This window comes from Pseudonaja textilis, chromosome 5, assembly GCF_049901715.1.
Source record: "Pseudonaja textilis isolate UNSWEBS1 chromosome 5, rPseTex1.2, whole genome shotgun sequence".
Classification (NCBI taxonomy): domain Eukaryota; kingdom Metazoa; phylum Chordata; class Lepidosauria; order Squamata; family Elapidae; genus Pseudonaja; species Pseudonaja textilis.
The window spans coordinates 66,370,632-66,383,483 of NC_141994.1; the positions used below are offsets into that span (position 1 = coordinate 66,370,632).

General features: G+C 38.8%; 1 protein-coding gene across 2 annotated transcripts in view; it reads left to right on the plus strand.

Annotated features, from left to right (window-relative positions):
• SOX5 (SRY-box transcription factor 5) overlaps positions 1–12,852 on the plus strand; it is a 1,005,438-nt gene that overhangs the window by 349,370 nt on the left and 643,216 nt on the right. For both annotated transcript variants that reach the window (XM_087935225.1, XM_087935226.1), the window contains exon 3: positions 8,763–8,844. The gene's annotated coding sequence lies outside the window, so the exon portion shown is untranslated. The remainder of the gene's footprint in view (positions 1–8,762; positions 8,845–12,852) is intronic.

The following is a 12,852-nucleotide window of genomic DNA, read 5'->3' on the forward strand; positions in this document are numbered from 1 at the left end:
ACCAGTTGTAAGTCACTTTTTTCAGTGCTGTTGTAACTTGGAAGAGTCCTCTAAACAAATGGTTGTAAGTTGAGGACTACCTGTAAAAGTTTTAGCATCCTGTTTTTCTTCAAACATAGTTGTCTACCTCTCGGGAAGGCCATTTATTGGTGATAATTATATTTCTAACTTCTAGACGTTTGTTCTCTGCTTATTGAATTTGAATATCTAATCTATTATCTACTTATCAGCAGGTAATAGAGATATAGCATTCTTAATGGATCAGACTAAAATGCTCTGTGCATTGCAACAATGATTGGAAACTGGCCACACAATAATGCACCCATGCACATAAACACACACAATGATTAAATAATCAGAGACAAAGGGGCTGAGGGACAGGAAAAAGTGGAGAGAAAAATCTACTTTCTCTGGTGCAAATTCCCACGATCAGTAGCACTGTTGTGGTTAAAACTGAGTAAATTGAGGGGAAGCAGCAAAAAGAGGAAAACAGGGACAGGAAAAACAGCTATTAACTTGGAGAATAAATAGTATGGCTATTATTAGAACAAGTGAGAACTGATTGGTGGGGGGTGGATAGTTTCCTGGTGTATATTGAATAATAATATCTCCAGTCAACACTGTATACGTGCCCCTAGATCTCTCATCATCAAACACAGTCGGCTTCCAGTCAAATTCTCAGAAATCTTTTTTTTATTACATATCTGGGTCAAAGATCCATCTTTACTTTGCTATGTCAGTATCTGCATCTGATCCTTAAAATTCCCCACTATTAAAAACATAGCAACCCTGAATATCTAATATGCAACAAGTGTCTGAAATATTAGGTCAGAGAATTAGATAGTAGGACACTCTTTCATTGTTAGCATATCTTTAGTTTGGATTGATCGGGGACCTTTTTTAGATTGTAGCGTTGATCAATTGATCTGGATCAAGTTTCAATTAATAAGCAGATTGCAATGGAGTAACTGTTCCAATAAAGCATTTACATTCTCTGAAATTTGTCTCACATTTGCAAATACAACACGCATTTAGAATAACAACAACAATAAACAACAATAGCAGCAGCAACAACAACAATAATGCAATAATAATAACACTTGAATGTCTTCGGCATTGACAAAATCCCTATCCGTCAATTGCAAAAGGAAATTTTACTTGGAACGGTTTATATCCTGTGACAATAAGTACTATCAAATATTCACCTCTGCCTATCCCAGGTCCTTGGGATGAACTTGATAGGTGATTAAAAATGCTGAATTCAGCCTGAATATCTGACTGACTACACCACCAAGCATAATAATAATTATTATTGTAACTATAAAAACAGAAATGACAACAGTAAAGAAAATCAGAGTGCATTAAAATTGCCAACAGTGAGTTGTGCAGCATATAAATTTAATCAATCAATCATAGATAGATAGATAGATAGATAGATAGATAGATAGATAGATAGATAGATAGATAGATAGAATTCTTTATTGGCCAAGTGTGATTAGACACACAAGGAATTTGTCTTGTTGCAAATGCTCTCAGCGTACATAAAAGAAAAGATACATTCATCAAGAGTCAAGAATCATAAGGTCCAACAGTTCATAATAGTCATAGGGTACAATAAGCAATCAAATCATACTAGGAAACAGTCAATATAAAGCGATAAAGTTACAGTCATACAGTCACAAGTGGGAGGGGATGCATGATAAGGAGTGATGAGAAGATTAATAATAATAGTAATGCAGACTTTGTAAATAGCTGACAGTGTTGAGGGAATTATTTGTTTAGCAGAGTCATGGCGTTGGGGGAAAAAACTCCCCTTGTGTCTAGTTGTTCTGGTGTGCAATGCTCTATAGCGTCGTTTTGAGGGAAGGAGTTGAAACAGTTTATGTCCGGGATGTGAGGGGTCTGTAGATATTTTCACAGCCCTCTTTTTGACTCGTGTAGTATACAGGTCCTCAATGGAAGGCAGGTGGGTAGTAATTGTTTTTTCTGTAGTCCTAATTACTCTCTGAAGTCTGGGTCTGTCCTGTTGGGTTGCAGAACCAAACCAGACAGTTATAGAGATGCAGATGACAGACTCAGTCATTCCTCTGTAGAACTATATCAGCAGCTCCTTGGGCCGTTTGAGCTTTCTGAGTTGGTGCAGAAAGAACATTCTTTGTTGTGCTTTTTTGATGATGTTTTTGATGTTAGGTATCCATTTTAGGTCTTGTGATATGACTCCTAGACATTTGAAGGTCTCTACTGAATGAAGGTTTATACTATTTATATTGGTAGTGTTTTTGTTATGGGCAGTGCATCACTTAGATGACAAAAACACATTAAAATGAGTAGTGTGAGATAAAACCCATACTGTGAGTTGAAATACATGGACAGTCTGAATACTTTTGTCTTTAAAAAAAATTGTGATGCAGAAACATAACGAAACTGATGGTCCATCCACCCTAAGACTTAAGGTCCATCCAACATCCCTGTTTGGGTCTGAGATGGCATTTCAGTCCTTGCCGTTGGCCCAAAGTTACAGGTAGTCCTTGACTAATGGCCACAATCGAACCCCAAATGTCTCTTGCTAAAGTCGTTAAGTGAGTTTTGCCTCATTTTACTATCTTTCTTACCACAGCTGCTAAGTGGATCACTGTAGTTATTATGTTTGGTAACGTTGTTAACTGAATCTGGCTTCTCCATTGATTTTGCTAGTCAAAAGGTCACAAAAGATTATCCCATGACCCCGGGACACTGCAGCCATCATACATATGACCAGATGACCATAGGGAGTGCTGCAATGGTTGCAAATGTGAAAAATGACCACACGCCACCTTTTTCAGCGCCATTGTAACATTGAACCAGAGGTGGTGTTCAGAAGGTTCTGACCACTTCTGGAAAACTGGTAGTGGAAATTTTGAGTAGTTTGGAGAACCAGTAGTGGAAATTTTGAGTAGTTTGGAGAACCGGTACGGAAATTTTGAGTAGTTTGGAGAACCAGTAGCAGAGATTTTGAGTAGTTCGGAATACCACCTCTGACTGGCCCCGCCCCCATCTATTCTCTGCCTCCCGAGTCCCAGCTGATTGGCTGGGTCTTCTTTTGTTGCCCTGCACAGGAGAATGGAGCTGGAAAGCAGGTTAGTGGGGGTGGGGAAGGAACGGAGATTTTACAATATCCTTCCCCTGCCACGGCCACCAAGCCACGCCACGCCCACTAAGCCACACCCACAGAACCATTAGTAAATTTTTTTGAATCCCACCACTGCATTGAATAGTCACTAAATGAATCTTTGTAAGTCAAGAACTAGTTCTGCCCACGAGTGCCTAAAATAGCTTCATTACCCGTAATTGTCTTTTAAAAAATAAGGAATATCTCCCTATCCTTTGCCGTAATGCTTTTGAATGCTTCTCTGTTGCTGACTTTTTTTTTTTTTTAACTCCATCCATCGCAAGTGATGTTGGAAGCCTAACTGGTTCTGGTTGTACAATATTGAAAGTTACCATAGTGATGAGTAGTGGACACCGCTTCTCCTCCCCCATTCTTTAAATTAAAGAACAGATGCTGAAAAGATTGATCTTGCTGTGACCTCCTTTAAGCTGACATCAACACACTAATTGTTTTCCATTCTTTTCTCCACAGCCTAAGCTTTGTCCATCTCTTCAGTCCTGGCCCATTTTAGATTAAAGAGCCAGTCACAAAAGCAGGGATGTCTTTTGTAAACTGCAATATGAGACTATTTATCTCAGATCCCCGTTGGTTCCATTGAGCAGTTAATCATAAAAGTCGACCGACGACGTATAATGGGGAAATAAATGTCAGTATTTCAAATCCACAGTGGAAGTTGTCCCTCTCATCCAGTATCGGCTGCGGATTCCCAACCTTTTATTCATAACTTCATAAACTGAAATCATTTAAGAGTGCCCTGTTAATTAGCCGCTTTTGAGTTAGTAGCACTTCGTCTCATCTTGGGATGTAATTCCAAAAAAAGAGAAGATTTGCAGAGGTTCCGAACCTTGCATCTTTTTATCCGTCTTTAAAGCAGCCGTGTCTTTTCCTGGGATCGCACAGCCATGAGATCCTGGTGGGAAAACGTTAAATGTGGCTATTTGAGGTGTTTGCAAACAGGTGCTAGGTGTGCTTCCTGCAGATTTTCGGAATCTTTTGTTTGGAATCCAGTTTGAATCACTGCTCAGCACAGCTCAGTTATATCCTATTGGGATATTTATCAGGGGCATATTTATTTATTTATTTGATTTGCCTTTTAAAATACCACCATCTTTCTTCAATACCGCTCCTCTCTTGGAACTTTTGCTACTTTAACAGACAGACAGGCATCTCAATATTTATTTTTATTAATTGGATTTCTATGCCGCCCATCTCATTAATACAGTGACTCTGGGCGGCCGTCTCAATGCCTCATTCACACATTCACTTCGGCACATCGTATTGCAGCTGTCAGATAATTAACCTTCAATCGTGAAATAACCAGATGCGAGCCGAGTTTTCTTAGAACTGAGGCATTTTGGAATGCTTTTTACCATGTTTTATTTTGATGCGCCGTATTATAGTAATTTGCAGTTTTAAGCCCTGGGTAGGTAACAGCCAAAATAAGAAGGTAAAACCTGCAGAAACATAGACCTGTCATTTGTGTCATATTTCTTTTCACAGCAGATTGCAAATTCCAGCTCAGTCCTCCAGCCAGTGAATAAGATATGCTCTTTTATGTGTGTGTATCTATATCTATCTCTGTGTGTCTGTTTTTATCTCTGATAATTATAATCATGCCATCAAGCTGTAATGGAATTAAAACTGTTAAAAAGAATGGACAGTGAGACTTAATTTACAGCATGAAACACTGTGAGTTACTTTATAGCAAGAGACATTAGATCTAACTGTTGCATTTGGATTTGGTCCTAAAAATGGACCTATAGAGGGCTATCTTATTGTTATAATTGTGTGTGTATGTATGTATGTATGTATTGAATATATGAACAGTGTGGCATCTGGGTATCATTAGTTTGGCTACCATGTAGTAGTAATAATATTGACAATTTTAGTTACATCTTCGTTACATTAATCATACACATATCATTATGGTAACATTATAATTAATACACTCATCTTTCAACTTCTGATCCTTTCCTTTACATGCTGGTTTTAGAATATTATATAGAAATGTGCATAATAATTTGGCTAACTTAAATAGATTGTTAGGATGTTGAATTTAGTAGCTGGAACAGCGGTAGCGGAAATTTTGAGTAGTTTGGAATGCCACCTCTGAACTGGCCCCGCCCCCATCTATTCTCTGCCTCCTGTGTCCCAGCTGATTGGCTGAGACTTCTTTTATTGCCCTGCACAGGAGAATGGAACTGGAAAGCAGGTTAGTGGGGTGGGGAGGGAATGGGAGTTTGCACTATCCTTCCCCCAGGAGTGGGGAGGGAATGGGGATTTCGCAGCATCCTTCCCCTGCCAAGCCATGCCTACCAAGCCACACCCCACCCACCAAGCCACACCCACAGTGTGTGTGTGTGTGTGTGTGTGTGTGTGTGTAAAAGACTACAAGTTTGTTGTTAGTGACTTCTTCCACTGCACAATTCCTCGAAATTAATTTTTCTTCAGAAGACTTTCAGATTTGAAAAGGCAACCTTTTCAAAAGGTACGTTATGGCTCGCCTGAAAGTTTACTAGGATTTATTTCCCCTCCTTTCTCTTGACAAGTTGTTTGATTTTTACGTTATGGGTTGTTGAGGATTTAATGAGAAAGAAGGAGAAAGAAGGCTAAATTCAGAGGACAATAGTATTTAGTTGCTCTTCCCCCTTAATCCTTTGGAACCTGCTGTGGTTTATAAAGCATTGAATCCTGAGGACCAACAAATTGCTTTGTCTATAGGGCGTTATGCTAATTTTCCTCATTTTCAGAATTGTCTCTTGTCAGGGTGGGAGAGAGACGACTGGGCAAAAGGATTAGAAATGACGTCCTGTCCTGAGCCAAGCTGACCTGTTCATTTTTGCAGAATTTTACAGAAAAGTGAAGAATGGTTAGGATATACAGGTAGCCCTTGCCTTAACTACCCAACTGAGTCCAAAATTTCTGTTCCTAAGTGAAACATTTGTAAAGTGAGTTTTGCCCCATTTTACACCCTTCATGTCATGATTGTTAAGTGAATTATTACACTTGTTAACTTAGGAACGTAGTTGTTAGGTGAGTCTGGCTTCTTCATTGACTTTGCTTGTCAGTAGGTCACAAAAGGGAGCCACGTGACCCCAGCTAATGGTTATAAATATGAGTCAGTGGCCAAGAATTTGAATTTTTGGTTATGTGACCATGGGGATGTTGCAACGGTTGTAAGAAAGATCACAAGTGTGATGACCCAGGGTGGGATACAAAACCAACACAGTTACAAAAAACTGGTGAAGTCCCTTTTATTCCTTCACTTTGCTTCCAAGCTCCAAATATCCTTGACCGAAGACAAAAAAACTCTCACACAAACAGTTACAAGAAGGAGAGAAAAGACACAACAAGCCAGGCAAGATAAGGGCTGGAGGACGTTCACAGATAACCGAACACACACTGGGAAGGATGCCAAACTCAGAGAGGAATCATAAACTAGAGATATTTCCTCGGTTTGTTTCCAATGCCCATACACATGTCCGTCCTCTTATTCAGTTGTCACACCTGCAGCCCATGAAGAGAATCAAGGCCCTCTCCTCCCCAGTAGACCACCTCTTTCCCTTATCCTCTCCTCCCTGTGTGCCCTAGGATGGAGAGGGGATGGGCCTGGGTCCTCCTCTGACTGCCCAGCCAGCCTCTGCCCTTCCCCAGCCGCCTCCACAACCTCCAGAGCCACACTTCCACTCCCTGTCAGCTGTTCCTCCTCTCCCTCAGAGTCAGTCTCCACCAGGGGCATGACAATAAGTCACTTTTTTCAATGCCATTGTAACTTTGAACTGTCACTAAATATACTGTTGTGAACCTACATCAGCTTTCCAAGGTTATCCAAACAAGAAGCACAACCAGCAGTTTTATCTCTATATTTATTGTAAAGGTAAAGGTTCCCCTGGCACATATGTGCTAGTCGTTTCCGCCTCTAGGGGGTGGTGCTCATCTCCGTTGCAAAGCCGAAGAGCCAATGCTGTCCGAAGACGTCTCCGTGATCATGTAGCTGGCATGACTAAATGCCGAAGGCTCAGAGAACACTATTACCTTCCCACCAAAGTGGTCCCTATTTTTCTACTTGCATTTTTACATGCTTCCGAACTGCTAGGTTGGCAGAAGCTGGGACAAGTAATGGGAGTTCACCCCGTTACATGGCGCTAGGGATTCGAACCGCTGAACTGCCGACTTTTCTGATCGACAAGCTCAGTGTCTTAGCCACTGAGCCACCACGTCCCCATATATTTATTGTAATTTACCCTCATAGAATTAAAGTATTTCTGATGTCCTTGTCTTTTATTTTCTGGAAAACTAAAGAGGATCCCTTCTGAAACCCTTCCCTTTTCTCCTCTCCTTCTATGGTCTGAGGTATCTTTTTTGTCAGTTGTTCAGAATGTGGTTCTTTCTCTTGTCCCCCACGGTCATTTTCACATTCAAGAAGTTAATCCAGATGCTGATGATTCTTGACTCTTGACAAATGTATCTTTTCTTATGTACACTGAGAGCATTTGTACCAAGACAAATTTCCTTGTGTGTCCAATCACACTTGTCCAATAAAGAATTCTATTCATTCTAAAGTCAACCCAGTCTAATATATTTTCAGAATTTGAGTACAGGTAGTCCTTGATTCAGAGCAGTTCATTTAGTGGCTATTCGTGGTACTTACAATGGCCTTGGAAAAAAGTGACTTATGGCCATTTTTCATACATATGACTGTTGCAGCATCCCCATGGTCATGTGATCAAAATTCAGATGCTTGGCAACTGATTCATATTTATGACGGTTGCAGTGTCCTGGGGGTTCATGCCATCATCTTTTGTAACCTTCTGACAAGGAAAGTCAATGCGGAAGCCAGATTCACTTAACAACCTTGTTAATAATTTAACAGCTGTAGTCATTTACTTAACAACTGTGTCAAGAAAGGTCGGAAAATGGCACAAAATTCACTTAACAACTGTTTTATTTAGCAGTGGAAATTTTGAGCTCAATTTAGGTTGTAAATTGAGGATTATCTGTATAGTCTGGGAACTATTTGAGAGAAGCTGTCTTCACCCTCTTTCTCTCAGATGTAACATCTCTATCTCTGTCTGTCTGTCTGTCTATTCTATCTATCTATCTATCTATCTGTCTGTCTGTCTGTCTGTCTATCCAATCTCTTATTCCTCTTGAATGCTAGCCCCTCCTTCCTGGACATCCACTTCCTCCATACATTTTATCACAATACTTTCTTCCTCAGCTTTGCATTCACTTTGCCTCTAAAGATCCTGAAGACTAATATCTCATCCTCTCTAGCTGTTCCCAAAGGAAGTCCTTCTGTTCTCCTTTTTTCTCCAGTGGAAAGTTGCTTTATTTCCCAAATAATTTGGGACCTTTCCTGAAATGTAGTCCTGATAGCATATAGTACAAATTTCAGCTGCTTCTCAAATCGTGGTGTGAAAGCTGATGCTGGTTTATAAATGAGATGAATTTATGTTGTAATATATTATAGGTTTTTATGTGCTTTAAAATCTCTCTGAAGTGTTTTGGCACAAAAATCAAGATATGTATAATCTCTGTCCATCAATCAATCAACCTAACGAAGGCTGAAGAAAACCTTTTTTTTTTTTACAATATTTCTCTCTGTTTTCAGGATGAACCTTTGTTAGGTGGGAATCTGCTGAGATTACTCTTATTCCCTAACGCTGGGATGCACGTTTGGTTCTGATTCTCAGGTAGGTGGTTTTAATGTAATTCCTTTCGTGTCTATCTTCACTGTATGTTATAAAATAATTCCACAGGTCCAACAAAATTTTACATTCAGTAGCTGGAAATTGGTGGGTAATTTTCACAATCACCCTTTCCCTTCCCTTTTCCCTTCTTTTTCCTTCTCTCATAGTCCATTCATAAGTATTCATCTCAAACTGCACAATACCAAAAAAATGAAATGTTCTGTCTGATGTCAAAATGCAAACTCAGTTTTTCATATTTTCATATTGCTCCTCCAAGAACATCTATAGACTCATCCTTCAATGGCCAGGTACTATTCCTGTGATGGCTTCTAACAGTTTTAAAAATGTAGTTCTAATAAAACCTTATAAAATAAAATCTCTCAATTGTTCAGAGCTTCTAGCAGCTTAAAAGACTAATGGAGACTTATACAAATAAACAGTGTTGAAAAGTCTGTTAAAAGGCTAAAACTGTGTGCTTGGTATTATGAGAAATAACAAAGCAAGCATTATTTGAATAATGAAATACAATTTGGTATTTGCAATCATGATGTGGATCATGGTCATCATTCTTAGTTGTTACATGCACATACGATAAATGCACAGGGAACTTTGTAAAAGTTGAGGACTTGCTCTAAATGCTCTTATAAATTCCTTCTTGTATCAAGGCTTGTTTGAGTAAAATAGATGTTGCAGTAAGCACGGGCAGTCACAAAATGCAGCTTTGGAAGGCATGTTGGTGAAGTGCTCCTACCATCAATCTTTCAAGATGTTGAACATCATTTCTGCTTTTTATTTCTGGACATGCAGGCACATGGGTTACATTTGGCTGTATCCACCCAGAGGTGTCTGCAGAATTCAATGGTTTTGTCATAATGGCTAAATGAGTGTTATAACATTGAGATACAAGCTCTGCACTCTTCGTTTTACCATTTGCACTCCTCAAAATTTCTCCATATCCACACACCACATTTATTCTCTGAGAAGACCTAAAAGGGAAAACAGAGGCAGAAGTGACCTTAGTTGATTTCCATAATGTTATCATGTCTCAAAGTTCACTTCATGATCAGCCAGTGAAAGAAACTCAATGGATATCAAATGAGGTTTCTGCCTACCTCATAATGTTTACTCATTCTTAAAATGCGATCTGACACTCCTTGAGCATTGACCAACCAGATGTTATTGGTAAGAAGATAATTAGCAATAAACCAATAATGAAACCTACAAGACCATCATAACTTCGTCTCCATTTAGCACATTACTGATTCAATATAAGCAGAATGTGTGAATATCTGTGGAACTGCTGGACAGGTCTTCTTAAATATTCTTCTAAGCATGTTAGCATGAGCTCTTATCACTCATCTATATTTCTGACTCTCATTTGTCAGATACTTCATTTCATTACATCACAATCTGTCTGGACAACCTTGTCATTGCAATTTCCACACCCAAGCAATTTCTTTGTTCCCTCTGACAATGAAATTTTATCTCTGTGGTCACCCGGCTTAGGTTAATAGCCTGGAACAAACCTCATTTAAAATCTTTTACATAATGAAAAAGAATAAGAAAAAGACAGGGAAAAGGAGTTGGTGGCTGAGATGGGATCTCACAAATTCATATGAGCTCTTGGATAGGTTCATGGCTCTTTAACAAGCAGTGGATTGACTTGCCAGATTTTGTGTTAAGATTGACAACTGAAAAAGTAGAGTGAGCAGTTGTTGCTACATTATTACACCAGTAATTAATGCCACATAACCAGCTGCATTTATTTCATCTACTATTTTTTTTCTTTTCAAACAAATTGTGTTGCTATTATTGTTCCAACCAATAATGCATAGCTTAAGAAGAGAGAGAACAAATATTTAGCCCTTTAAAGGGAATCAGCCTAGTCAACAGTCCAACTTTGTCAAAATTAGCTGAATTGGAAGCATCAAATGAAAACGCAAGTTTCTCTCGTTTTGTTGATTTTTGTTAGAAGCAGTCTCCATTGGAATTTAATCAATTTAATAGGCCAGATGGATGGAATGGCTGAATCGTTGCACATAGAGTCATAAGTTAGGCAGCCTTAAATTTGATAAATTGTGTTGTGTTAGATGAAAATAGATAGGAGATATGTTGTTGCCGGCCCTAGCGATTTCCTGGACAAGTCTATGCAGTTTTCTTGACGTTTTTGGAAGTGCTTTGTCATTGCCTTCTTCATAGAGTCAAGAGAGAGAGACTGGCCCAAAGTTATTAACCTGGCTTTGTGCTTAAGAAGGAATTGTATTTATTTATTTGTTTGTTTATTTATTTATTTATTTATTTTGTCAAGCGATTATAAGTTAACAGGTATACGTATAAACATAGTTATGAATACATGAAATGGGTACATATAAGAAAAATAAAAAGAAACAATAGGACAGGGACGGTAGGCACGTTGGTGCGCTTATGCACGCCCCCTACAGACCTCTTAGGAAAGGGGTGAGGTCAATAGGAGACAGTCTAAGGTTAAAGTTTTTGGGGTTTGGGAAGAAACCAGAGTCAGGTAGAGTATTCCAGACATTGACCACTCTGTTGCTAAAGTCGTATTTCCTGCAATCAAGTTTGGTGCGGTTTACCTTGAGTTTGTATCCATTGTGTGCTCTTGTATTGTTATGGTTGAAGCTGAAGTATTCATGGACAGGTAGAAATTGTAACTCACAATTTCCTGGTTTCTTCATTTGTCAGAAATGGTGTAGGGTCTCCCACTTGGGTGGGGGGGTTGGACTAGATGACCTACAAGGTCCCTTCCAACTCTGATTATCTGTATCTGTATCTGAGTTGGCTGTGGTGAGGTGGCTGTGGTGAGTTGGCTGTGGTGAGTTGGCCACAGCAAGTTGGTTGCAGCGAGTTGTCTTAGACCCTCCTCAAGTGCCTAAGACACATGTAATCCCAAATTACCTTAATTCACCTTAGTGATTAAACGTTGATTTTAGAGCATTATTTTTTCCTTCTTTTTTCAAATTATTTAATTAGTCTTTATTTAAAAAGAGATCTGTTAAGCTTCAATATGGATGTTCAATATGGATGTTCTTCATGTGTAGTTAATCCATGATAATTTATTCCCACAGCTTCAACCATAACAACATAAGAGCATACAATAGATACAAACTCAAGGTTAACCTCACCAAACTTGATTGTAGGAAATGCGACTTCAGCAACAGAGTGGTCAATATCTGGAATACCTGACTCTACCTGACTCTGTGGTTTCTTCCCCCAACCCCAAAAACTTTAACCTTAGACTGTCTCCTATTGACCTCACCCCTTTCCTAAGAGGTCTGTAGGGGACGTGCATAAGCGCACCAACGTGCGTACCGTCCCTGTCCTATTGTTTCTTTTATTTTTCTTATATGTACCCATTTCATGTATTCATAACTATGTTTATACATATACCTATTAACTTGTAAGCAATTGACAAATCAAACAAATAAAATAAAATAAATAAATGTTCAGATCTTCATGTGACTCATTGGTCATCTAAGAACTTGTCCACTCCTTCATAGCAAGAGAAGTTATAATTCTGGCTATATTCTAAGAGTTTCTAGTCTGGAGTTTCTAACAGTGTACAATTTATTCTCCTGCTAAATGTCAGTTTTATAACTTTGCATGATTTGTATCAGCTATGCTTCCTAAAGCGGTATATCAGCTGTTCTAAAAGCATATGACACTTTTCTTTTTCTCTTTTTAATCCCCAATCTGTATCACATGAACTCTTCATGGCTGCAAAGAAGAAAATGGATCAGAAAGATAAAAAATCAAAATGTGTCTCATAACACTCCAAAATATTCCAAAAACATAGGGCCATTTTTATGTTTATGTCTATTTGCATTCATAAATGGACTATATCTCAGATTTTTGCTAGGGGAAACTCAAACACTTTTTTGTTATTATCCAATAAGCAAAGCCCTGGAAACACAATTCTTAAAAATGTGAAAAATTCTCCACAAAATTCTTGGCTGGTACTAAAAGAGGATGATTAGCCAGACCAAAAACCAA